The sequence below is a fragment of the Ursus americanus genome, chromosome 19 (genome assembly GCF_024610735.1).
Source record: "Ursus americanus isolate L20-20 chromosome 19, mUrsAme1.1.p, whole genome shotgun sequence".
Lineage (NCBI taxonomy): Eukaryota > Metazoa > Chordata > Mammalia > Carnivora > Ursidae > Ursus > Ursus americanus.
In genome coordinates, this window is record NC_142145.1 from 54523716 (window position 1) to 54551555 (window position 27840).

General features: G+C 43.3%; 1 long non-coding RNA gene across 1 annotated transcript; it reads right to left on the minus strand.

The window, feature by feature from the left end:
• Positions 1-1998: 1998 nt before the first annotated feature.
• Positions 1999-21569, minus strand: LOC123782061 (uncharacterized). The gene is made up of 2 exons (XR_006776896.2): positions 21399-21569; positions 1999-2156 (listed from the first exon to the last, which is right to left on the minus strand). It is a non-coding gene; the product is annotated as an uncharacterized LOC123782061 (long non-coding RNA).
• Positions 21570-27840: the final 6271 nt, after the last annotated feature.

Below are 27840 nucleotides of genomic sequence, written 5' to 3' on the forward strand. Positions count from 1 at the left end.
CATACATGCATGCACATGCGTCTTGGCTCTGTTCTCATGGCTCAGTGAAATATTATCAAGGCTACTGGGGTTGCTGGGTGAGTACCTCTTCCCTCCAAGCCACTCTTCAAAGGGACTCCTGTGGTCCAGAGGATGGATCAGCGTCTCTCAGGGATCTAGTTTCTCATCCCTACACCCGGCTGACGGAGAGCCCAACAGTGAATAAAGCTGTTACCCTACAACTCGTCACCATTCGAAGCAGAGAACTGCCTCTCGGGGACGGGATGGGGACACAGCTAGTGCTCCGTGGTGACATGTCTTGGCAATAGGTGACCCCACACGGGGCAGGCCCCCTGTCAATTTTGTCTTAGCCGCTCTTTCCTTGTTTTTAGGGGATGAATCAGCTCCAGTAGGGCTCCCTGTACTCTCCCCCGTAACTGCGGATTGGGATGACTAGCTTCCTCAGCCAGCATTAAAGTGTGTTAAATGTTTGAGGGAATGCTCTCTTTGGTGCTTAAAGCTCACTCCCACCAAGCATGCTCCAGGAGCCCACGGGAAAAATAAGTCCCTTGCCATCCACCAGATGTGTTTATTGCAGAGGGAAGAGAAGCCTAAGCAATTCTCCCCAAGTGGTCAGAATCTTAACAAGAGTAGGAATTCCCTTCACATTCAGATATAGCATTAACCACACCCATAAACTAAATCTAAAAACAGCAGACATAATAATAAAAAGATATTTATGGAGGCAATGTATGGGAGGTAATAGTAAAGAGACTCCCCCCCCCCATCTCCCCGTCAGTCCCGGAGCTCTGTAGTCCTGAGTAACTGGCAACCTTCCATCCTCGTAAACTCCAAGAGCTGCTGAGTTCCTAGCACATGGCCTCATGCCCCTGGGGCCGTGGGTCCTCGCAGAAAGGTGAAAGGACCAGCTCGCATACATTGTGTTGAAACAGGGCACATATTGCATGGAGCACTGGGTGTTATACGCAAACAATGAATCATGGAACACTACATCAAAAACTAATGATGTACTGTATGGTGACTAACATATAATTTAAAAAAATAATTAAAAAAAAATAAAATGAAAGAGGTCTTTCACATTCATACTAAAGCAGAAAGTTTCCCCGTGTTTATGGGAAATCACGAATGTTGTGTGTGTTTTAAAGTTTTCATTTAAGTCATGAGCAAAAACATCAGATCCACTCGCAGGCTGTCCCCAGGCCATAAGGACAGCCACCCATTTCCAGGCATGGGAAGCCAAAGACTCAGGGCGGGGTGCGGGACGGGGAGGAGCAACAGTTTCTGAACGAAATCCTGGAGGATAGCCTATGGTGAGGGGTGAGGAGGAACAGAGTGGCGGCAGCAGGGGGAGAAATAAGAACGTGCTAAATTTATGTTCACGTTACCCCTTTCTTTCTAGATTTCAAAGCTCTGCATATACCAATTAAACCTGGATCATCATCCGAGATGAGCAGCCGTGCCCCATTTCACAGATGGGGACAGCGTGCCTGTGAGTGGTAAAAGCCACAACAGCAGTAGAGCTATGAATAGAACCATGTCTCCCCCCCCCCCTCCGGCCCCCAGCTGCCCCAAGGAGGCTGCTTCCGTCCCTTCTGAGTGAGTTGGAGCCAAAACCTCAGACTGGAACAGAAGCAAAGTCAACCCAGCCTTTCCTGCCCTCCCTGCTTCAGGGGGAGCTGGGGCTCAGCCCGCTGCTGCTGCTGCTGCTGCTGCTGCTGCTGCTGCTGCTGGGTGGGGAGGGGTCTTTGGAACCAGACCTCGGAGAGGCAGGGCTCCCATCTGCTCTTTGTGGACATGGAATCTCTCGGGGTGATTTCTGCAGAGCAGAGTTCGTTCCAGGCCCTGGGCTGGATGCTCCTTTTGCAGATGCGTAGGGGCCGTGTGCTCTTTGTGTTCCTGGCCATTACTCTCCCACCCTTGAAGAGACTCGGATGAGAAGCACATAAGGCGGCTTCGGTGTGTCGGTGGCTCAGAAATGATGAGGGGGCGGCAAAGACACAAGATTCGATCCTCGTCTTTAATCCGGCACCAGCACCAGCACAGCTGGTAATTTGCTTCCTTGGGACTTTGGTTTCAGAGAGGACGATTCCATTTAGAAAGGACGCGGTGTTTTCCCATCAGGCTGATGAAACTGTCTTCCCTGGATGGTAGGATGCCTGCAAATTTGAAAACAGGAAAGCATTTTGCTTTGCTGCAATTCACTTTTTGGTTAAATAGTATTCAAAGAGGTAGGTAGGGAGATAAAACTCATTCTGTCATTTTCCAGCCCTGAGGGAAAAAAGGAAAGAAAGAAAGGGTAGCAAAATATGTAAAATAGTGCAATTGTAAGATAGAACCCCAATGCTGGTCTTGGCTACCTCCCATTTTCTAAGAAAAGTTCAAGCAGTCACTTAATAAGCCCAGAGTCTAAAACAGACACTGATTTTGACACTGTCCGTTTGTGTGGAATGTGATAAAAAAAAATCTTAGCAAAGCTATTAGGGCAGTAATTACTGGGACCCTTGAAGTTCTGTAAGCCCTATAAGGGGTCTTGGGCTGCTGTCCACTGCCGCATTGGAGATTGTGGGATCATCAACGTTTCTTTCCCCGTCTTTTGTTTTCCAAGCACAGAGGTCAAATGCAGAGCAGCAAAGCAGGCAAAAAAACACGTTTGGATTTTATTGTTGTTGTTGTTCCTATCCCTTGCTTGTTTCCCTCCTTCCCTGTCCCCTTTGTCAATTTCCCTCGTACTCTCTGTAAACTTTACCTCCCCCCTCCCCCGCCACCTTTCTATCATTCCAATCTTCAGATACTTGCCTTCTTTCTTGATTTACTAGCACAGTACATCTCAGCTGTTCTCCAGAGTGATGATGTTCTGGCTAAAAAATACACACATGCACACACACAATCAATGTGTGCTGGAATGTTACAATGTCTCTAAACCCAGCAGAATTTTTCCCCAGGAGAGGTAGAGGAGAAATGCATCCGCAGACTGCTGGCATGACCCGGAAGGTAACTTCAAGGAGAGATTTCAATTGTGATAAAATCCTTGCCCCCCAAGCTGTTACAACCTCAAGCAGAAGCACTGGAAGCAAATCTGCTGGGCTCCGTTATGACCAACACCCGCTGGACTCCCAAAACAATGCATCTGGAATGAAATGAAGTAACAGATTAGCGGGAAGGCCACATAGTGGTGGGAGTAACTGAGAATGAAGCCTTCTGCAGGTCATATCTACATATGTTTGAGATTCTTGGTCACTGCTCTGGGAAGGACATGATGCTTTCTGCACGGAGATCTTTCACAGAATAGCTATGTCTGTGGTGCACGTGTGGATGAGAAGAGCCCGAGGCGAACAGTCCCAGGACCCTGTCAACCTCTATGGGAGGAATTCTCAGACTGGCACCCCACAAATAATCTCCAGGACAAAGATTCAAGTGCAATAACCTTCTTTGGGATGGTACCCAGGAAGCACCTATAGGACAGTAAGCAGGGCAGAAAGGAAAGGTGACTGACAAAGGGCAAAGTAGTTCCCACAGTGGGTGCCTTGGACTCCATTTTGCTGTGGAAATGTAGGAACCGGTGTAGAAAAGGCACTTCCAGATGTGCCCTGAATCCAATAGGATACAAGAGCTGCTGTCGGGATACATGGATCCCATGGCACGTTGACTCCTTCTCTAGGTGAACGACGTTCACTCTGGAGGCCAGGGAACGCCTTCAGGCAAAGAAATTTAGGCGCTGGCCTGCCACAGCCTGAGATGGTCTTTCACAACTTTTAATTTCTCTGTTACAACAACTGATTAAATGAAATTCAGAGTCACGTGTCTCTTTGGTTAGCAGTGCTTGTATATGGGGATCCCAAGTTCTGTGGATGGGGAGTACAAGGAATTTAGAAGATTTAGTAGCTGAGTCATCTGTGAAGGGGAGAGCCACACCTGAGAGGGACTCTGAGTAAAAGTGTTCCTGTGCATTATTCTATGGGTCCTACGGAAAAAGGAAAAGTGATATGCCAATTGTACGGATATTTCTCTATAGAAGGACAGCAGAGGAGAATGAGGGGCTTTTCCTGACAGTAGCTCTCCTCCTTAACCCACCAGCTGGAGTATTCTCTAGGCTCCCTAAACACCCTGAGCGCCCTTTTGATAAAAGCCAGCCCTTAGCACCTGGGTGCATTACTGTGCGTCCCTTTTCTCTCAACATACTTTGAACCAGCATTTCGTGGATAATAAGTGTACCCAATAAATGAGTGAATCAATGAATGGGTCCTGAGTCCTATCTCTCTAATGAAAAGCCTGGTCCTTGACAATTTGACAGTGACTTACTTGGAGGTTTCTGATAATTTCGTATAACCAAATGGGTGACGACATAGGACAGCAACAACCATTAGCATTTGGCTATTACACACATCCGTCATGAGAACAAGCCTGTGAGGACAGGGACAGTGTTTACCTTGCTCACTATCAACTTTTTAGGGCCTTGCAACCAGCTGTGTTGGATGAAATGAATGAATGAATGAATGAATGAATGAATGAATGAACAACCAATGTGAAATCACAAAATGGTGTAGTTGCTAAGAGTGCAGACTTGGGAGTTAGGTTGCCTGGGTTCAAATCCCACCTCTGTCCTTTCCTAGTTCTACGATTTTGAGCAAAGTATTTAAATTCTTGGTGTCTTGGTTTCATCTTCTATAAATGAAGTTAACAGTAGTATTTATCTCACAGGACTGTTGTGAGGATCAAATCATTTAATGCATGTAAAACATTTAGAACAGTGCCTAGAGAATAGTAAGCCCAATATAAAAGTTTGCCGTTATTATGGAAGGTTAGAGTCTCCTGAACATCAAGAATTAGTTTCCAAAAAAATGGAAATATGGCCAAGATAGCCATTGTCTTTAAATAAGTTCCAAGTCCTACTTTCATCATCTGCAGAACTTTGAGATTTCAGAGCATACTACTAGACAAATGAGTTTCTGCCACCTCCAAACATTTGAAAAAATACAATCCCTATCAAAACCCCAATGATTTTTTTCAGAAATTTAAAAAAATTCATCCTAAAATTTATATGAATTTTAAGGGACTCAGAATAGACAAAACAATTTTGAAAAAGAACAAAGTTGAAAAAGAACAAAACCTCACATTTTCTCTTTTTAAAACTTACTACAAAGCTACAATAATCAAAACAGTGTGGTACTGGCCTAAAGACAGACAGATAGTCCAGTGGAATAAAATAGTCCAGAAATAAACCCTTTCATATATGGTGAAATGATTTTTGAGGAAAGTATCATTCAATGCAGAAGGGACAGTCTCTTCAAGAACTACTGTTGGAAAACTGGATAGCCACATGTAAAAGAATGAAGTTGATCCCTTACCTTATACCATATACACAGATTAACTCAAAATGGATCAAAGACCTAAATATGAGAGTTAAAATATAAAACTCTTAGAAGAACATGTAAGAGAAAAACTTCACAGTATTGGATTTCACAATGATTTCTTGGATATGACACCAAAAGCCCAGTCAACAAAAGTAAAATGTAATACATTGGACTATATCTAAATTAAAAACATCTATGTGTCAAAGGAAATAGTCAGCAGAGTGAAAAGGCAACCCATGGAAAGGGAGGAAATATTTGCAAATCATACATCTGAGAAGAGACAAATATGCAGAATATATAAAGAACTCCTACAATCAACAGCAACAGCAAAAACCCAAACAAGTTGATTTAAAAATGGGCAAGGAACTTGAACAGACATTTCTCCAAAGAAGATAAACAAATGGTCAGTACATGAAAAGATGCTCGACATTACTCGTCATCAGGGAAATGCAAACCCGAACCACAACGTCATCTACCTCACACACAACAGGATGACTACTAGTTAAAAAAAGGCAGAAAATAACAAGCTTTGGGAAGAATGTGGAGAAACTGAAACCCTTATGCTACTGCTGGTGGGAATGTAAACTGGTAGAGCCACGATGGAAAATAGTCTGGCAGTTCTGCAAAAAATTAAACATAGACTTTTCACATGATCCATAAATTCCAGTTCTGAGTATATACCCAAACTCATTGAAAACACTTGGAGAGATATTTTTGCAAACCTATGTTCATAGTATTAGTCACAATACTGAAAAAGTGGAGGTGACCCAAGTGTCCATTGGTTGATGAATAGATAAACAAAATGTGGCCTATACACAGGATGGAATATTATTCAGCTTTAAAAAGGAAGGAAATTCTAACATGTGCCACGACATGAATGAACCTGGAGGACATTATACCAAGTGAATTAAGCCAGTCACGAAAAGACAAATACTTGATGATTCCACTTATATGAGGTATCTAGAGAAGTCAAATTCATAGAGACAGAAGGTAGAGTCGGGGGTACCAGGGGCTGCAGGCAAAGGGGAATTGGGAGTTGTTATTTAATGGGTACAGAGATTCAGTTTGGGAAAATAAAAAAAGTTCTAGAGATTAGTTTTACAAGGATGTGAATGGACTTAACACTACTGAATCACACAGTTAAAAATGGCTAAGATGATAAACTTTATGTGTATTTTATCATAATTTAAAAACTTTAAAACCCACACAAACATGAAAAATACAGGGTAAGCGGTGGAAAGCTAGACCAGATATCAGGAGATTGAGATTCCTGTCCTGACTTTGGTTTTAGTGCATAACTGAGCTCAAACAAATGTGAAAAGCAGTACTAGAAAATCATTTCGAACATTTTTTTTTTAAGATTTTATTTATTTATTCGACAGAGATAGAGACAGCCAGCGAGAGAGGGAACACAGCAGGGGCAGTGGGAGAGGAAGAAGCAGGCTCATAGCGGAGGAGCCTGATGTGGGGCTCGATTCCATAACACCAGGATCACGCCCTGAGCCGAAGGCAGACGCTTAACCGCTGTGCCACCCAGGCACCCCTCGAACATTTCTTAAAAGGATGGTATTGTTATTAATGATTATCAGCATAGTTACATTATTAAAACACTGTACTATCGAAACAAATATTTTTTCCCTGACAAATTTTAGGCAAAAACAGACGATAGAGAAGCTAACCCCTTGGTTCAGATTAACACCCTAATAGAAGAAAGAGGGCAAACCTGAAAAATGCAGTAATTTACTTAAAAGCAATTTTAAAAGAAAAAAAGAATAATAATAGCAGTAAACCTGTGACACAGACTTCATTTGCTCTTAGGAGTGAATTTGGATGGGTCTTAGAGCCTTATCCCATAAATCAAAACTAATTTGAGAATGGATAATTTTCTTTTTCATATGGTATATTTAACTCTTATCAGATGGATACATAGCCAAATAAGTAATGACATGTGCACCGTAAATTAAGCCAAAGTCATTTTCTTCCTTTAGGGATTTAATGTGGGTAAAGCATCATAGAGGGATGATTTCTTCAGACACTCAACCCCTGTCAGAAACTGCCGGAGACCTGAGTTATTAACATAGTATAAAAGAAGAAATTTGGTCCTCTTACCCACGTGCTCCCCCTTAGCCCTGTTAACTGGACTCCAGCGTGCCCCTGTGTAATGGGCTTGTTGCTAGGTAACAGACACAGGGACCCCAGAAAGCCTTTCCTCAGGGCTGCCTATAATTCCTACTAAAGCCCCAGCTTCTGCAGCCTGGAAACTATTTCCATTACTCATTGTCTCTGTTGCTCTTCTTCCCATTTGTTTTTGTTTACAGATCCCAATTTAACAAATGAGTTCATACATCTTATGCCATTAAACAGCTGTGTAAAATAGAGACCCCACTTTAATGGTATTGGTTTACTCCAACAGGTAATTTAATAAAGAGTGTTTGGCTACTGCTATTTGTCTCCACTTTGTATAAAGAAAAGCGTTAGGAAAAGCAACCATATTAAAATGTTTCATTACAATGGAATGCTGTTTTAAATACAGGTTTAACTGGCCAAATAAATAAATAAAATTGTGATTTCAAAGCACAAATGTTTGGGAGCCAGTGGAAATATTTGAAAATGAACGGGGCATTAAATGGTATTCAGGAATAGCCTTCATAGGTTAGATGGGGAAATTGCACTGTGGGTAGGTAGCAGAGGACCGTTTTTTGAAGATCTGCTAGACATGCCGAATGCCGTGATATCTGTAAATTATTTTAAAGTGGTTCAGCAAAAAACACAGATGAAGCGGGTATGACGAAATATTAACAATTATTAGAAGTGGATGGTGTGATGTATGGATGTCCGTTGCCCTAGTCTCTGTATTTTTATATGTTTGAATTTTTTTTAATAAAAAGTGATTCATAATAAAAACAGAGAAACCCACAACTACCATCTTAGGTGGAAGATCGTGTAACACAGAAGGTACATTTTTTTTTTTTCCGTTCCTGAAAAGACTGAGAAGGATTTCAGAGGGAGGTGGACTAGCGGTCTAGAAGGAAGGGGAGGGAGGAGGTGGGGAGAGAAAAGGTGCATGGCGCTGGGGACCGTGTGGAGGGAAGCGGCCATTAAAAATCCCCAATGTTGAGGAACAATGACTTGGGAGTTCCACTAGAAACCGTTTATGTTTCTGAAATATAATTCCCTCCTCTATGAAACACAATTATTCAGCAAGTTGTGCTATGCTCAAAATAATTTGTGAAAATGAAATATGAGTCCGGTGTCAACTTCCATGTCGTAGAAAGAGTCAAAGGGGGTACAGGACCACAAGGCCAGCCATGGACACGCCCGTCTCCATTGAAGCTGGAGTCAGAGGTGATCATGAGAATTAAGATCCTTGAGGAGTCATGGAAACCTTCAGAAGGGGTTCGAACTTCTACAGAGAATGGAATTGGACTTGAAGCAATCTCAGGGGCTCAGCTTACATTGGGACAATAAAGTTTAAACTCCCCTCAAGTCTAAGAAAATGGAAATAAAGCATTATATTATCCTATTTGTAATAATGTAGGATGTGCATTAATTTATCAATTAATCAGACCATAAAATAAGTAGAATACATTAACTGTGGCAGTCACTCAATACATATTTACTGAGCATGACTATGTTCTAGGTATGTTTTCATGAGCTAAAGATGGGTATAAGCAGCAGTGGGTTTTGTCTTAAAAGAAGGATAGGTTCTGGAGATCACTTGAAGGTAGAGCCAAGAGAATTTGCTGTGGGACTTGACCTAAGACACAAGAGAAAGAGAGGAGTACATGATGACATCACCGTTGTTGGCCTGAGCAACAGGAAGGATTGAATTATTAACTGACGTGGGGGAGACTATGGGAGGAGCAAGTTGTGGTGGGGCGGGGTGGATGGAAGGTCGAGATCCGGGTACGTTAAGCGTGAGGTACTATATGACATTTAGAGAAGATGTTCAAAAGGCAAATGGACATATGAGTCAGGTGTTTACAGAAGTCTGGGGTAAAGATGTAAATTACGAGTGTGTGTGGGTGTGATTATAACTATTTTAAAGGTGCCCAGGAGTTGTTTAAATCAGGTATGGTAAGGGACGCCTGGGTGGCTCAATCAGCCAAGTAGCTGCCTTCGGCTCAGGTCATGATGCCAGGGTCCTGGGATCGAGCCCCATGCCAGGCTTCCTGCTCAGCGGGGAGTCTGCTTCTCCCTCTGCCTCTGCCCGCCCCCAGCTCATGCTCTTCTTCGCTATCTCTCTTTCTCTCTATAAATAAATAAATAAAATCTTTAAAAAAAAATCAGGTATGGTAAGACAGGCAGAAAGGGAAAGGACTATCATGAAGGAAGAAGTTGGTTACCCTCACAATTCTCTGGAAGCAGGAGACACAGCACACAGTGTCACATGGGGAAGCGCCAAGCCGAGACGGAGGTGCAGAGAGACGGAAATTGCAGGCAAGAACCTGTATTATGATTTTTGTGGAAAGGAATGGATGGCTAAGACAGGGTAAGCAGGGTAAGGTAGGACCAGCTAGCTGGAGTAATTTCAGCGGGCTCTGAGCACAGGGCCTGGATCTACAGGTCTGACACCTGGCCCGGGGATGAGCCGGGTAGGTGGAGAGTGGCTCTGGATTGGTTGGTTTGTACTGAAAGGCAAGCTCACGGCAGGTGAGCTGTTTACTGTCTCCGGAACGGGCTGGCCCTGAGAGCAGCAGACCCTCCAGGGTCAGCGAGGCCCTAGATGTCAAAGCATCAGCGTGCAGAAAATAAAAGCCATGATTATTATAACAGTATTTAAAGTCCTGAGAGTGGAAAAGATCACAAAGGGTTGGAGCCCTGGGCACTTGAAGCAAGAGGTCAGCAAGATAAAAAGGGTCCAGCTAAGAACACCGATAAAAGGGGGGGAAAAAGCCGGCAGAGAGTTTGAAGAGAAAGCAGCAGAATGTGGTATCCGAAAGTCAAGTGAACAGTTTCTGGGCGGAGGGAGTGAGAAACTGCCAAAAGCTACTGAGAGTCCAAGTAAACAACAGGGGGTCATTGGTGACATTTGCAAGGGCACTTTTGGTGTAGCAGTTGAGGACAAAAGCTCAAATGAAGCAGATTTAAGAGCGAATAGGAGGGAGGGAGAGACAGAGTATCAGCCATTCTTTCGTGGTGTTTTTCTGTAAAAGGAGCACAGAAATGAAGTAGAACCTGGAGTGGGGTCAATAGAGACTCTTTTTTTTTTTTTTTTTTTTTTAATATGGGAGGGAAAACTGTGTACAATCAAAGGAACAGGAGAACGAAGAACCTGGGGCCCCCAAATAGACAAGAGGGGCCCAAAAGTAGGGTCCGGGAGCCTGAATGGGAGTGTGGACAGTGGAACCGTAACGAGGGGGGAAGGAGGAGCACCTGGGCCAGCCGGCAGCCACTGTGACGATGGGATTGCTTCTACTGGCTTCTGTCTTCTCAGGGCATCTGTGATTAGCGTGAAGCTTGCTCTTTGCTGTGGATTTGAGGGTCTTAGTTAGCTGGATGGGAGACAATCGGATTCACTCCAAGTGAGAGAGACTCTTCCGTCTTTTCTTATTTTTGGCACGGCATTGTCAAAGAAGGAAATTGAAAGAAAGAAATGCAAACCCAGAAATACAGTAACATAAACATAGACGAGCATGATCCTGATTAAACTGCTCATACATCTTGTGAACAAATGTACGTGGCAAGAGAAGGAACTGGAAGTGAGAACCATAAACATTTTAATGTTTCTTGCAATAAGCAAGAAGTTAGTTACTGACCAGAATATGCTAAAGGTAAAAGGGGAAAAACACAAAAACCTCAAAAAACTGTGGATTCAGCCCTTGACTGCACCAGGAAAAGCTTCACAGCCTCCCAGGGAGTTCGGAAGAAGTGGCTTAGGAGGACGCGCGGCACGCATGCCCTCTGTACTAACATGCTTAACCTCTCAAATCCCTGACACATCACAGTCTTGGGAATTGCGTTCCTGGGATGGGGATGCCTTTATTCAGGCAGCTTATTCTTCTGACCTTGCCGTTGCTATGTGCCAGTCACTACGACATGTCCCCTGCTTTCCTCTTATAAATAAAGGCAATTTACTCATCAGCTGTCAAACAGTGCCTGAAAACACCTATGTTTTTTCTTTTTCTTTTTCTTTTCATGTGTGTAACTGAATCCTCTGCGTGGGTGGGGTAGAATTCACGGAGGTGATGGGACGGTGACGTGCATAATGTGCTCACACTGCAGGTAAAGATCATGTCTGCAAGTGGCCTGTCCAGTGGTGCAGACGCAGCTGGCCGCCTGCCCTCGGCACCGTGGGCCGCAGCGCTGCCCGCTCATGCTCCCCGAGATCTGGGAGGCTGGGCCTCATCGGCGCGGTGCCCCATCCGACTCACCCAACCGACGGTCTGCCGGCACTGACAGGTGACGGCTTTCCCCATCCAGTGGATTCCCCCACCACTTCCAAGAACCTACGTGCTTTTCAGATGCCCTGTGAGCTTATTCATCTCCCTCGTGTGACTATTTGACATCCAGATCGACTCAGCCGGGCCCTAAAAGTCATTTAACCCTTAATGAAGCCATTGGCTGCCCAGGAGGCAGCCATTTTCAAGCCCGAGTCTCTCACCTGGATCGTGCCCGTCTCTTGCAGAGACAGATCACAGTTAGCCCTCTCCCCAGCAAAGATCTGGCAGACCCAGGTTTTATTCGTGAAGAAGGCTCCTCTGCTATCTTTCTACTGGTCGCAACTCCGATTTTCCAGGCGTCCTTCCTCATCATGCAACTGGATCAGAGTTAAGAAAAAGAAAGCTCCCACATCTGGAGTCCTCTGAGGTCCTAACTGAGTCAAACCATGGGCAGACTTGACTGTTTGCTCTTTCTTCCCATGGAAACAATGCACACAGTGCAGCGGGGGAAGGGAGTTGTTAGTGTTTACCGTGGGGACAGCCAACCCTGCTTCCCCGTTCTCCTGTTCCGGGTGCGGATTACAGATTAATCCTTATTCAGGCACAGAAACTCTTGATTTATGCCACTAATAAGTATGTGCTTCGTGTTGCAGCCAGTGTGAACTGCTCAGAGTACGTGATGTGCCGGTTGTAAATTGATGACCGTATAGTGTAGATCACGGGTTGCTCAGAAGGAAGAGACGGCGATGTGAATCACATTCGTATGATAGAGCCCGGCTCCAGGATGCGAAATCCAGCCGGCGTGGTCAGGCCCTCTTCCTGTCCTCCAGGTTCCCGGCTCATGATCCACACCCAGTTTTTGATTTCACTAAGAACCCATAGACCCTCTTTCACTTTGTCGTGAGTCTTGTTTATGAATGAAGCTATACACCAAGAACCCCGATCTCACAAATGAGGAATTGCTCCATTATCTGCCTGCCTTATGGGGAAACGGAGGTCCCGATGCATTAAGAGGGAAACTTCAAACGCCACATGAATAAACTTTGACTTTGTACAGAAGGGTACAATGCGTTTTCCCACGTGTCCACAGAAACACGTTTATCATTTCCACACGAGAAGCAACAAAGGCACCAGGAAGCCCAGCAAAGCCGGGCACACGGACGTCATTCTCTTTGTCCAACCTTCTTCTGTAGTTCACTTGCCTTCACTGATCGAGATCTCACAGGAATGTGTTGAGTTAATGGTTCAGTTTTGTTAATTGCTTCATTGGGCTGCTTTTCAGAGGCGCTTGCCTTCAACAGTCCTTGAAACGGAACACGATTAATGGAAAGTCACAAGAAACAATAATGAGGTTGAGGTGCCTTTGCATCCATTCTGAAACTCTGAGACCCCCTGGAACTGCATTTTAGTGCAGGCGGCAAGGTAATTGAGCTTTGCACAAAGAATGACATGAGATGGGCACTTGCAGGCTCCGATAAGCTGTAGGAGGGGTGCTCCTTGAAGTGATTACACCCTAACATTTGCATGATTGCTAGAGTTATCTTACAATGATTTTTAGAGTTTGTATCAATCATAGTTTTTCCCAGAAAACGGGGAGCATCACAAACCTGGTTTCCCTTTCACATTGTGCACCAACTAGGGATGATCCCACCTTTTCTCAAGTTCTGAATCATGACATTAAATAGCCCAAGAAAATCAAAACCTGGCACTCCACCAGGACTGTCAGCTGAGATAGAAAACCTGATTAGCAGCAAATTTGGCACCTGAGACTCCTGCAAATGGGATGAATTGCCAAAGGCGTGTCTCGCTGCGAGAACATTGCCTTTCCATTCGGTTATAGCAGAAGTATGCGTTGCTAGATATGGAGCATTAATTGTTTTCTTAGGAAGCTGCAGTCTAAATATAATTTTTAGTACGTGCCTTTGTAAGAGGCATTTTATGTAGCTGGATCTATATATCGCAGTTGACTATTTCATTAAATGCTCAAACTTTCAAAGAAATTGTGCCATATTTACAAATTATCTAGACTAGCAAAAACCATATAGGGCATGCTTAGGTTAATTACTACCGGAAAGATTTTGGAGGTCTTGACATATTTTCAATTTCAATACGAAAAACTCTGCATTGCTAGGAGTGTTATGCCAATAACTAATTTCTTTAGATGAAAATATATTGCTATGTCACACTCAGCTGTCAAGATGGGGGGCTTGAGTCTATAGCGACATGGCTTAGGAAAGTAGGAATTTCAAACGAAAAGTTCTGGAAGACACAAACAAGGTCAACCAACTCATTCCCCTGACTCTGTTTATCACCATAGCGACTACATCTCAAACATTTATGTTTCTCGTTTCCTTATCAAGTGAAATATGAGGTGAAGGTGATTACCGCATCTGGTAAAGGGTAAGGAGAGAGTTCACAATTAAAAATGTAGCACTAAGTGTATCCAATACGGCATTTTTGTCAGTTTTTTGGTTGGTTTTTGTTGTTTTTGTTTTAATCACACACTTTTTCACCTGCACTCCCAGAGCCTTAAAGGTCGCTAGAGATGTCTCAGGGGCCATTACAGGACACAACTGGGAAAACACACAAACTGTCACTGGGTCTCCTGCTCGGCATTCTGAAAAGAGCAGCTCCACATTTACCTCCCTGTAATCCCAGGGTTTAAGAAAGAAGTGTTCTGCTATTTAAAAGAGTTTGAAAAACAACTGGGTTGTTTTCATCTCTTTAATACCAATTAGACATTAAAGGATATTACAGGAAAAAAATTCTTTAAACAAGGAAACCTAGTCATGACATTTTGTTAAATTAAAAAAAGGTAAAAAAAAGAAGTGTGAACATGATAAGCCCTTTTTGCAAATATGCTCATATTTACACACAAAAAGAACAAGATGATAAAATAAAAAATCTAAATCATATTGAGAGCTGAGTGTTAAGGGAGGAAGGTAATTTTTCTTTTATGATGCTTGCTGTTCAGTGTTTCTGTAACTTTTTGTTTTGAAATAATTCTAGATTCACAGGAAGTTGCAAAAATAGCACACAGAGGTCCTTTACCCCAATGTTAACATCAACAGAAACATAGTCATAGCACAGTGTCAAAGCCAGGAAATTAACATTGGCACAACCTACACACCTGATTCAGATTTCTCCAATTTTCCAGGGGGATGTATGTGTGTACTCTTTGACCCTTCAAGTTCCCTCCACTCTTAAGTCGGCTTTATCAGATGTTAATTCCCTCCCCTTCATAGTGTAATTAACATGTCCTCTACATATATTGAGAACAACATCAGACAATTTATAATTTTTGCTTCAATCATCTACCATAATTTAGAAAATTCAGAGAAGGGTAGTCTATAATATTTACCCTCGTTTTTATGTTTTCTACTGTTCTTTCTTCATCCCTCACATTCCATGTTCCTGACTTTTATCATTTCCTTTCTGTTAAAAGAAACTTTTTTCTTTGTCTTTAGTTTTGCCAGAGGTCTGCTCTCCTTAGCCATGATTTCAGTGCTCTGAACAATTTTGTACTCTGCCCTCCTCAGCAAAGTATTGGCTGCCATCTTGGAAGAGCGGCCTAGGGTTAGCCAAGGTCTGCAGAGGGGATATGAAACAAACCTCAAATGCACTCCACTGCTTCCTGACCTACCAGATTAGGACAAAGAACAAAGGGCTTTCTCTTCAGGGTGGTGTCAGTATTATGTCAAATGTCATAAAAATGACAGCTCAAAAAGCCACCAGCTGGTCTGTCCAGGAAGCAGTCAATAGTGACATGAGGAAATTAGGTATTTATTAGGAATCAGAAGATCCAACTTCAAGTCCTGTTCTGACGCAGTGAGTGATCTTGTGTGAGGTGCTTAAGCTCTTTGAGTCTGCACCTTCCCATCTTTAAAATGGAAACAATGAGTACCTATTTACATGGTTGCTTTGAGCTTAAATTTGCTAACCTCTGGTCTAGAGGAATTCCCCATTACTGATCAGATCTCTAGAATAGCAAACTCTCCCAGGAGCTTCATTTAAAGATACGGACATGAAAATTGGGAATTCCACTGATTTCATGGGAAGAACAGTTTTAGAACTTATCCAAATGGGCCCTTTGGGGCAAGGGGGAGTTTTGAGCAATCATTGATTATACAGTTGAAGGTATTGACTAAATAGCATTCCTAGGTCCAAGCATAATGGATGAAGGAAGGATGTTCACGGAAATCCCATCTGTCTGAAAATGGGAGAAATAGGATCTCATCAATTGCTTGTAGGAGAAAAATATCTTTGGGCAGGAACCTCAAGGTTCCTAGGAACTAGGAACATGTTTTTATGCACTTTTTAAAATTGAATTTTTTATATTGAATTTTTTATATCAACCTGGATTATTCTGGTTGAAAACACTAGCCATTGACCAGAATCTTTTCTAAGCCTGCACACTTGAAAACTTCTTTTGTTTTTTATTCATTTTTATTTGTTTGGTTGATTGGCTGGTTGTTTTATAGTCCCCACTGAATGTATTCTGTTGCAGTTCTCAACAACACCCTTGGCTTTTTTAGGTTTAAGGGGAAAAAAAAAAAAGCATGTTAGCCTAAAACTAAAATACAAAGTAGGTATAAAAACATGAATCTGCAGTTGCATCTCCTCAGATTTCAATCATTTCAATGTATTAATTACTATTTTTCATTTATTTTGTTTTGTTTCAAGAAGTCATTGTAACATAAACCACATCTGTTAGTAAGTTGCTCTAAGTCTCTCCATCTCTACTCAGGCCCTGCTTTGCTCAGTGACCTGTGCACGCTTTTATGCTTTTAGGTAAGCTGAAGGTTACAAAGGAGGTCCTCAGTGATGTTCATAAATCCACTGGATGTTTTCAGCCCTCATTTTATATGGCCTGTCACCTGTATTTTCCAGAATGGGCCACTCCCTCCTTCCTCTGGCTTCCATGATGCCACTCCTTTTCCTTGATCTTCTTTGCACACTCACTGCCCATCACCCAGCGATTAATGTAGGACTTCCTCAAGCCTGGGCTCCTCTGCCTCACTCCATAGGTCGTCTCTCCTCTTGGGCAATCTCATCAATAGCTTTGGCTTCGGTTGCAACAATGCACCAATGACCTCTAGCTGTTGATCTCCAGGCCAGACCTCTCCTCTTTGCCCCAGACCTAGTGATCTGATCTTCTGTTCTGTATCTCTCTTTCGATTCTCAGAAGTATCTCAAATTCATTATGTCCCAAACTGCATGAGTGACGAGTTCTACTATCACCACCACAACCTCTATCTTCTTGAAGTTGCCTCTTGCAGTGAACAGCATGAGCAACCATCCACTGGTGTGGGCCAGAAATACAAGAGACCTCTTTGGGTGGTTTCTTTCCTTGTGTTCCTCCATATCTAACCTGTCATGGAGAACTTACATTCTGACCGTCATTCAGTCCAGCATCTCCTCTTCATTTCCACTGCTGTCAGCGTGCATCAAACCCCTGGGGGCCCTACTATGAACCCGGAGTTGGCCTCTCATGAGCATGCTTGCTCTTCCCTAATCCATTCCCAGAAGAGCAACAAAAATGATCTTTAAGAATGCAAACCTGAGGGGCACCTGGGTGGCTCAGTCTGTTAAGCATCTGATTTTGGCCCAGGACATGATCTCGGGGTCCTGGGATTGAGCCCCACATCGGGCTCCATGCTCAGCACAGTCTGTTTCTTCCTATGCCCCTGCCCCTGCTCATTCTCTCTTTCTCTCTCTCTCTCTCTTTCAAATAAATACATAAATTCTTTTTAAAAAATAATACAAACTTTACTCTTTTAACAACCCCCCCCAAACACACACATACATGCACCACCAACCAGAACTATTCAGTGGTTTCTTATTGCCCGTCAATAAGACTAAAATCCTTAATTTGATCTCATAGCACTGCACAATCTGGCCTCTTCTCAGCTAAGGTTGCACTCACTTCTGTCCTTCACACATGCTGGGCTTTCAGAGTAGAAGCATTTCCCTACTCCCTTCCTTCCTTCCTTCCTTACCTCCTCCTCATTTTCATGGTCTTTGTTCAAATAGCACCAGTGCAGGGGGCTCTCCCCTGATTTCCCAGTTTGGGTCTTATGCAGCTCTCTGTATCTTTTTTCTCAGTAGTTATTATGTTTGTAATTACATACTGAATTTTGTAATCATTTGGTTAATTTTTATTTAATTTTATTCCCTCGCCAGACCATGAGCTCCAAAAGAGTAAGTCCGAAGGGCTTAGCACGGTGCTTGGCGTGTGGGAGGCACTGGAGAAGTTTCCCATGAAGAGAAGGAGGGAGAAGGGGAAGTAGGGAGAGTAGGGGTAAAGGAAGTAAGGGAGGGGAGGAGAGAAAGAGGGAGCAGAATGAAGTAAAGGAGAACAAATCATCCCTAGAAATGGTGCCCAGGGAATCACTCCATCACCCAAACCCCATATCAAGTCCCTTTTTTATCTTAAAAGAGGAGGTTCACACACCCGCGTGCCCACTGTGGAAACATTCTCCACTTGAGCCCACAGGCTTAGAGGGGTTTGTCTCTTTCACCGTGAAAAGCTCTGAGATCCAACTACTAGAATTGTGCTCATGGCATTTCTGAGCCCTTTTCATTGTGTCACTTTGGTTGAGACAGAAAGTACAAGACCTGTACCCCTTTACAGCAAACCTGGTGTCCCTGAGACTCTGGAAAGACAGAAGATGAATAGACATGTCACGACTTCTCACCAGGAGAGTCATCTCGAGGCCTAAGGGAAGTTCTTATTAGAAAATGTCAGGCAGCATAGAGGTGGAATGATTTACTGTACAAGAAAAATGCTGAGGAAATCCTCCAACAAGAGTCTTCACAAGAATCATTTGGCATTGGAAGATAAAAAACACATATTCTGGAGGGGAAATAATTTTTTTAGTATCTGGTAAACAAAATTTGCTATTGTACTTTGATAACAGGATAGGTAGGCCCCTTTGCAGGAAGATTTGCTACAAACTGTGGGCCTGCATATATGCATGAGGTAGGAGGCCTCGGGACGGCAGGTGCATCTTCTCTTTGTCTTGATCAGGGCTTAGGACTCAGGGTTGAAAAATTGAACTCATTTTCTGGCCTTATAAATATTAAAATGCAGTTTTTAATAGAGCTGGAGATCTTCATCTTCAGGGCTCTCCAATTGGTCTGTATATTTCTACATCATGTATCGTCCCTGGTTCCTTCTCTGAAGCCCAGAGAGGCCGTCCCAAAGGCGGCGCACAAGTTCACACAAAATAAGTGCTTCCAGGAAAAGAGAGGTTTACAGTTAGAGCATCTGAGGAAAGCAGGACAGAGACCCAAGCATGTAGCTCTGAGACACCTGGGGAGAACTTGGGGCCAAAAGAAGTGGAAAGCGAGGCCCAGGACACCAGAACATGACAGGCACGAAGGGGGGATGCACCCCTCACCAGCCGTGCTTGTTTCAGTTTGCTTTATTAGAACGTTAAAGTAAAACCGTTTTAGGTTCAGAGCAACATTGAGAAGAAGGTATAGCAATTTTTTCAGCTACTCCCCTCCCCCCAACATGCACAGCCTCCCCCACTATTACCATCCCCCACCAGAGGGGTGCAGGTGTTACACGTGATGGACATACACGGACCCATCATAGACACCAGAAGTCCCTGCTTGGTGTTAGGGCTCGCTCCTGGTGTTGCACGTCCATTCTGTGGGTTTGGACTAAAAGGTCTGACATGTATCCACAAGACAGAGTGTGCACACTGCCCCCCAAATCTCTGTGCCCCACTATATCTCCCTTTTCCCAGACCTCACTTTTTTTTTCTCCAATCAAAACTAGAGCCTCAACATTGATCTAATTAACCACATGTGAGAGAAAGTATATTGGATTTGTCCCCTACAAATATATGTCCCCTAGAGATTTTTTTTCCTTCTTTTGAGGTTGAAAGATAAAGCAACATAATGCCACACAACTAACTATTTTACATGTTGACTCTTCCAATTAAAAATACCTATTTGGGACAGGAAGGCGTGTCAAGTGTCTCCTGGTCGCCGGCCTTTTTCAATGGGAAATAAGGATGGAACACGCCTTTGCGTTCATCATCCTGGCGGAAACTTCGTTATTATTCCTGCTGTATCTAGAGCCCCAGATGGATTTCATCTCATTTTGTAGTCTACGCTCTGAAGCTGAAATGTTGAAATTTTGCTGCCACTCATGTCTTATGTTTTCAGAATGATCCAAAACGTAAGAGTAAACTTTGTCTATGAAATTATGAACTTCCTTACACAGCGTTTTATCTGTTGCTAGTTTTCGTTATTAATTTAACAAATGGGAGCCATTAGAAGCAAGACTGAAATCATGTGTTGTTGCCCTGATTTGCTAAGTGACTATTCCTTGTAGCATTAACTGAAAGATATTAATTATATTTTGAAACTAATAATCAACCAAATGGGATTCATCCCTAAAGTGCCAAAGCGCAAAGATGTTCAACCACGTTAGTTAGACAAAAGAGAAAAATGACCATTTTAAGGGATGCCAAGAAGCCATTTCCTAAATTCTTTATCTTTTCTGAAACATTATTGTTAGATGTATGTAGATATAAATTGTTAGATGTGTGTATATATATAAATATAAATATATAAAGAGCAAGCATAATGATAAAAACAACAACAACAAAACCATCCTTTGAATTACAGTGAGAATCAGTTTAAGATTCACAAATTTCTTTTACCACTAATTTGAACATGCTGGCCAATGCAATTAGACAAAAAGAATGAAATAAGAGCTACTAACAATGAAAAGAAGGAAGCAAAACTATTGTTCTTTTTCGATGATGCACTTTTACATATTGAAAACCTAGGATTAACATACAAACAAAAATTAGGAACAATAAGGAAGCTTAAAAGGTAATCATTTACTAAATGAACATCGAAAAATAAGATATTAAAAGGAAAGATATCAAGTCTCCCTAATTTAATCTCTGAGTTCAATATGTATAATTCCCAGCAGGATATTGCCTGGTTGACATCTGTATCAATGGCAGAATATTTGATTATATGTCAAAGAGAAACAACAAGTACCCAATAAATACATGAAAAAAGTTCAAACTCAGTACAAATTAAACAAATACAAAATAAAACAGCTGATGGGAATGTAAATTGATACAATTTTCTAAAGGGTACTTTAATAAAATAACCTAAAGATGTTTCAGTAACTGTGTCATGCTTCCCACAAAGCTGCCTGTAAGAAAAGTACTGTCCTCTCAGTTGGAGTGGCCCCTGACTACTCCCTGTCCAACATGCGACATCCAATCTGAAAGGAAGTCATGTTAGTTCTACCTTCCAACTACATCCAAAATCTTACCACTTATCACCACTTCCTCCTCCACCGCACTGGTCCAGATACTATGAAATATCACCTGGACTGTTGTAATACCCTTCTGGCCGGTCACTGTGTTTCCAAAATTACACACACACACACACACACACACACACACTGCCATATTTATTTTCAGCACTGTGACCAGGAGGATTCTTTTAAAGGATAAAGCAGATCATACTGTTCCTTTTCTCCACACTCTGAAGTATCCCAACTCACTAAGAGAAAAAAAAGAAAAGTGAGTCCTTAAGATGCCCTATAAGGCCCTCAAGATCTGGTAACCACTCCCAGTTCATCCAGCTCAGCCTCTGTGGCATTACACCTCCTTGTACTCACCTGCCAACTCATTTCGTTCCAGCCAGGTTGGCCTTATCACTGCGCCTCAAGCAGGCTGCGCAGGTGCTCACCTCAGGCCCTTTGCACTGGCTGTGCCTCTGCCTGGAACCTGTATGGTTTCCCTTCAACTCTTCTAGCATTTGCTTAAACGTCACCAGCTCAATGAGGCTTATCCTGGTCACTCCCTGCTGTCCCAGACCTCCTCAACCCATTCTGGGATTTCTATTTTTTACACCTACGTATCATTTTCTAACTGGCTCAGCCACTTAGTTTCAGTCTGTGTTGGTTATAATCTGCCCCCTCTAGATTATAAAGTTCACAGTGGCAGAGATTTTTGTTTTGTTCACATAGATCTGGTCCTAGCACACAAGCAGCCACCCAGGAATGTTTGGTGAATGAATTGCTGAACAATATTTCAGAAGCCTTCCTGCCTGGTAAGGTTTAAAGAAAGCACTGTAGTAATCAAATGGGACTCACAGAAGCGTGGTGCTGTCTGACAGTCAGGCTCCAGGAACGCTGGGGAAGGCAGGAAGGAAATGGTTGGTATTTTCCTACGCAGGTCTAGATACTCATCTGTTATTTATTCAGAAGATTCTCTGGCTGATTACAAGCCCACACCAAATTCTTAGCCACAATAAAAATAAAAACAACAGTCAGAACTATACCATGAAATTAGCCCCTTGCGTTTATACCATTTCACAACTCACTAGTGGTTGTATTGGATCTTAATGAAGAATCCATAGGCAAAGTAGACACCAGCTATTTGATGGATTAAAAATACTACTTTTTACCTTGAGGCTTCTTCTCCTTTTTTGATTATTATTATAATCTTTGTTTTGGATTCACTATTAAGAGAGGTTCAATTATACTGAAAGGATATTATGGAAGGTAAAAATGGCTGACGATGCTTCAGAAATTGTCCAGAACAATTGGATAAGGGTGAAGGGTTTCGTATTTGTCATTTTTGTCACAGATAATTAGTTCAAAGCTGAGAATTTATATTTGATTTCAAAGCTACTTAAAAGCTCCAAAGAAGATTATTTTTCAGCCTCTTTTAAAAGTCCACTTTCTGAAACCAGCCCCGAACTGATGGAAGTTTTACAGGAACCTCAAGGACGATTAGAAGTCTGAGAACACTTGGTTTGTAAAAGGCCTATGAGTTGGAGAGGCTGAGTAGGGAGCCAGGCTGAGGGCAGAAGCAGAGAGGAGAGTGGGGACCTTTTGTTTCTGTTGCTTCAAGACCATCACCGCCAGATCTGTCAGTCACCTCCCCCGGCCCCCCAACTCCCGAGTTCTGAGGCTGGCCTATGGGCTTCAAAATAGGCACAGACGTCACCATTTCGTTTTATTCTATAGGTGTCCTGTAACAGGGGAGGAGACAATCTTTGCTAAAATTATGAGTCTACTTCTTAAAAAGGACTTTCATTTAGACTTTTGGAATTTTCCTTAGCCTGCAAGATTCAAGTTAAAAGACCAATTCACTCATTTTTTTCTTTCTGTGTTTAATGTATTAGCAAAATACGCTCAAGATTGTGCGTTTACGGTTGTGAGTTTATGGAACAGCAAAAACAACTGGCTTAAAGTTGATCCTGTTATTTTCATCGTTCAAAAATTTGAATCCAATTGGTACTTTTAAGCCCATGGTCACCACACAGCCTGCCTTCGGACGGGACAAGAGTGTGTGTGTCATAACCAAACATCTTTGCATCGAGGTCTGCTATAATGACATATATTGATACATATTACAACGTCCATGTTGTAAGTAAAAGCTACTTCTGACACAAAACTATACTTTCAGATCTATTTGTATTTGATATTTGAGAAGAGGAGAGATGGGGACTTTGGTAATGGAACATGGAGAAAGTAGAAATGAATTATGATTTCAAGAAACATTTGAAGTGGCAAACTTGGGAGGAAATTATCCTGGTCAGGGCCAAATACGTGAAATGCCAGCGTGTGCACATGAGTGTGTATGTGTATGTGTGTGTGTCGAGAGTATTATCAATGAAAAAGTGGCTATTTGGGTCACCTGGGCAGCTCAGTTAAGTGTCTTGCCTTCAGCTTAAGTCATGATCCCAGGGTCTTGGGACCAAGTCCCACGTTGGGCTCCCTGCTCAGTGAGGAGCCTGCTTTTCCCTTTCTCTCTGCCTGCTGCTCCCCCTGCTTGTGCTCTCTCTCTCTGCCAAAAAAAATAAGATCTTAAAAAAAAAAAAAAAAGAAAAGAAAAAAGTGGCTATTTTATTTGATTAACCTTCAGAGTCAACTGATTAATCACAAATGATCTGTCGAGAGTCTCTGAGCAAAATATTTGCCATTAATTACACATATTTAACATTTACTAAAACTCTCAACCTAACTGTATTTAATTTTAGGGAAATAAATGTAGCAAATTTCTTACTTAATGAATTGAATAATGGTCGAGTATCTTCCTGTGGTCTCCTGGACACTGGGAAAAATACTTGTTAGGCTCTGCAGTAAAACAGAAAGAGTCAAGGGGTTCATGGCTTCTGAGAAAGCTTATTTTCCTAGGCTTTGCAATATTACTTCCAAACATAGTAAATATCACCGTGACAAACAACAACTACATATGTCGCCTCCTCTGCTCCCCAGACAGCTGGACAGGTGGGCGACGATACGTTCCCCCTGCAGCAGATGCTGAGTGTGAGGCACCAGGGAGCGGTCACTCGCCTGAGGCCCGCAGCTGGAAAGGACACTGGGCCGAGACCGTGTGATGGCCTGTCAGGTGGCCTTCCTCCTGCACTATTCGCCCCCTTGACTTACAGTCTGATTTTCCAAACTCAGAAATGTCTCCTGAGTCTGGAAAACTTTAACATAGACAAGAAAACATTCATTAAAACAAATTTCATGTCAAAGCTAACTTCCACCCAAAGTGTATGTTCTCCTAAACGTATGTGTTTCAACAACCAAGAGCATAACTTTCCAGGATGCTTCAGACCATTTGGATAATAAATTATGGATCTTCAAGAGCATTTGAAATGTGTCTTCTACGTTCCACATGCTAGTCCTGAGGCTGGGCCTACGAGGGTAATCTAGCCCCTGGCTTTGTTTTAGTGTTTGTTTGTTTGTTTGTTTTAAAGATTTTATTTATTTATTTGACAGAGATAGAGACAGCCAGTGAGAGAGGGAACACAAGCAGGGGGAGTGGGAGAGGAAGAAGCAGGCTCATAGCGGAGGAGCCTGATGTGGGGCTCGATCCCACAACGCCGGGATCACGCCCTGAGCTGAAGGCAGAGGCTTAACCGCTGTGCCACCCAGGCGCCCCTAGTGTTTGGTTTGTTTTGTTAATATTTCATTTATTTATTTGACAGAGAGATAGACAGAGCCACAGAGCACAAGCGGGGTGGAGGGGATAACAGAGGCAGAGGGAGAAAGAGGCTTCCTGCTGAGCAAGGAGCCCGATGCGGGACTCAATCGCAGGACCCTGGGATCATGAGCTGAAGGCAGACGCTTAACCAACTGAGCCACCCAGGCACCCTGGCCCCTGGCTCTGAAGAAGGTAGTTGGAGAGATGGTGGCTGAACAGGCAATGTCAACATTGCGTAGCAGGTGCTGTGACAGGGGTTGGCACAAGGTGCTCTGTGCTCACAGAAGGAGGCACCAAACCGAAGCGGTGAAAGGAGGGTTCATGGAAGTCTTTCTGAGGAGGTGGCATCTAAGCTGAGCATGAGAGAGTACAGTAGGAACAGGTCAGGTCAGATGAAGAAGGAAATTCTTGGAGGCAGTGCTATGGGTGAAAAAGGAGGTTCTTGAAGGGAACACCATGAACACAAGGTCCCGGGCCAGAAAAGCCAAGGTATTTGTTAGTGAACATGTGATACTGTGGGAGCTTAAAGGGTTTTCACATGTCATCCTGAGTGCTACTTTTTCAGAGGCGCCTTCCCAACCCCCATGCCATTTACAGTCAGTTCCCCTCCTCTTCCATGTCAGAACATCGGTTTCAGAAATTTGTGATGTGCGGATTTCTGTGTGTTTGTGTGGCTGCTCTATTTCCCTCCCATTGGACTGTGAAACCTATGATGTCAGAGACCAGGGTGTTTTGGTGCTCTGCTGGAAGCCCATGCCCACCCACCTTAGCACCTGTAAACAGCAGGCATCTGCTAAGTACCAGGCAGGTCTGCAGCTGGAGATGCGTTTGAAGATGTTGGCAGGTAGAGATGCTTCCAGCCTGAGACATTAGCAAGAACAGGCAGAGAGGTTGGGGCAACACACAGCACACCTGAGCCTTGGTATGACCCCTGGGGAATATGGCTGGAAGCTCTGTCTCCAAGCATTTGTGAGATGCTCGGCAGCTGGTCCAGGGAGGGCGGTTTTCCCTGAGATGATGGGATATCTGAATGTTCCATCATTTGTAGAGTTGCACAAAGGTGAGGTCCAAGCAAGGCATGGCCCTGAGTTAAGACCCAGCCGCACAGAATGAAGAGCACACTTGCAATCTGTGCCTTTGGTGAGCTGATGACCACCTAGGATAAAGCCAAGTCCTGTACCGACGTGACACAGATACACTGAGTGTATCGTCCCCCGACCCAAGAATCTCTTCACCTTGAACACCTTGATGGGCAACAAACCATGAACACATGTAACTTTATTCAAAAATGACTGCAATACTTCATCCGAAGAGAGAATTTATAAAAACTGCCACGTGAGCCATAGAGTGGCATGGAAAGCCCCCTTGCCCCGGAGGAGAAGCATTGAGGTCCTGGGTCCACGCACTCTCTGTGACTCTGGGCACGTTATGTCACCTGCTGGCCTCATTTTCTCATCTATAAATCAAGGGATGGTTCAGCTGAACTTTCTGGCTTTTGTAGATATAATAAACATCTTACATGTACTCAGGCTTTTCTAGCATTGCACTTCTAAGCTCACAGCATTCGGTAATATCGAACGAAATGTATTGTTTGCAATTCTGCTGTAGTACAGCGTGATCATAGAAGCAGCACTCTTGTCTTGGAGTTTGTTTGTCCTTTATTAAACACTAAATTCTACATCCCTATGCTTTCCACCATCTCTTAAAATCACCGGTAAAACGCAGTTAACACTCAGAAACACAAGTCTGAGCTCATAAAAGAACTCATAAAAACACACTGAAATACTTTCAAAATGAAATACAAAATTGCTCCTAACTATTGAGAAAAAAGAGGCGCAAGGCCCAAGCTTTCTAAACCCCCCTACTCTGCGTATTCCCACATACATCTGCACACCCCACCGTCCCTTCCCTAAGGGCGGAGACTTTCCTCTGTGTCCTTGAGCCGGCTCCCTTCTGCTCCTGCGGGGACCTTGCTTTATCATTTATCCCACTCCCTCTCCTGATGTATCTTCATCTTCTGTCTGTCGAACAGTTCCCTCCACTCAATCTATAAACATCCCAGCTCTCACTTTCCGAATATGCTGTATTTCATCAATTCTAAGACATACATTTTTCACACTTAATAACTCTGAAATCAGGATGTTTCTTACAATGAAAAGACCCTTACAATTCTTAAGAAGGATTTTTTTTCTTTCTTGGAACATAAAATGGGGATGTGCCTTTCAACTGATGATATTTTAGGTTGGAGGCAACATAACACAACGCCCTTTTTTGTCCCCCCATAACACCTGCCTTGGGTTAGGCTTTTTGAGATGGTCAGAAAAGATAGGCGATCTTAGTTAATGAGGATTTCGTATAAGGCACCACAGACTGAGAGAGGAAACAGTCCCAGCAGTACCCCCACCAGGAGCACTGGAAAGTGGTGGCTCATTGGTGAACAGCAGGTGCTCTAATGATTCGAGACAGCTCAGATGGTCCAGAAGCAACTCTCGTGCCAGCTCATGACTCAGCTGCCCCATCTCTGCTCTGCAAAGTCAGCCTCACATTCAAGATCCCTCAAAGTAAAGATAAGATTAGTTTGGCCAGTCACCATCTGTGCCATCAGCAAGCCTCTTTTGCCAGGCTAATGGCAGCTTATATAGATTAGACACCCACCCGTTCCAGATTGAATTAGGTGTGGCCGGAGCAGGGACAAGACAGGACAGCTCAGAAGAAGCTGTGAGTTAGGACGTATTCAGAACTTAATAGGTTTATCTCCATGTGTCCCTCTAGATGACACTCTATTTTCAGATTCCCTTTGCAATCCAGGCTTTTTAAAGCGTGGTCTAAACTTGCTGTCCCCACCTCCAATCTTTAACCTCATTCAATCAGATTTCCCTCCCAATGCCTCTGCACAAACTGCTCGAGCTGGACTTGTCCTCAGCATGACCTTGGGTTTGATTCTCCAAGGAACACCTTGTAGTGTCTATCTTACCAGCCACTGGGGCTGCTATGGGTGGCCCCCCTAGAGCCCCTTCCTCAGGCCACACACCCATCGTCTGGGTGCTTCCCATACTGACTGCCGAGGGCTCACAGAAAAGCCCCTCTCCAGAGAACAGCCCTGAGCTGATGGGACTG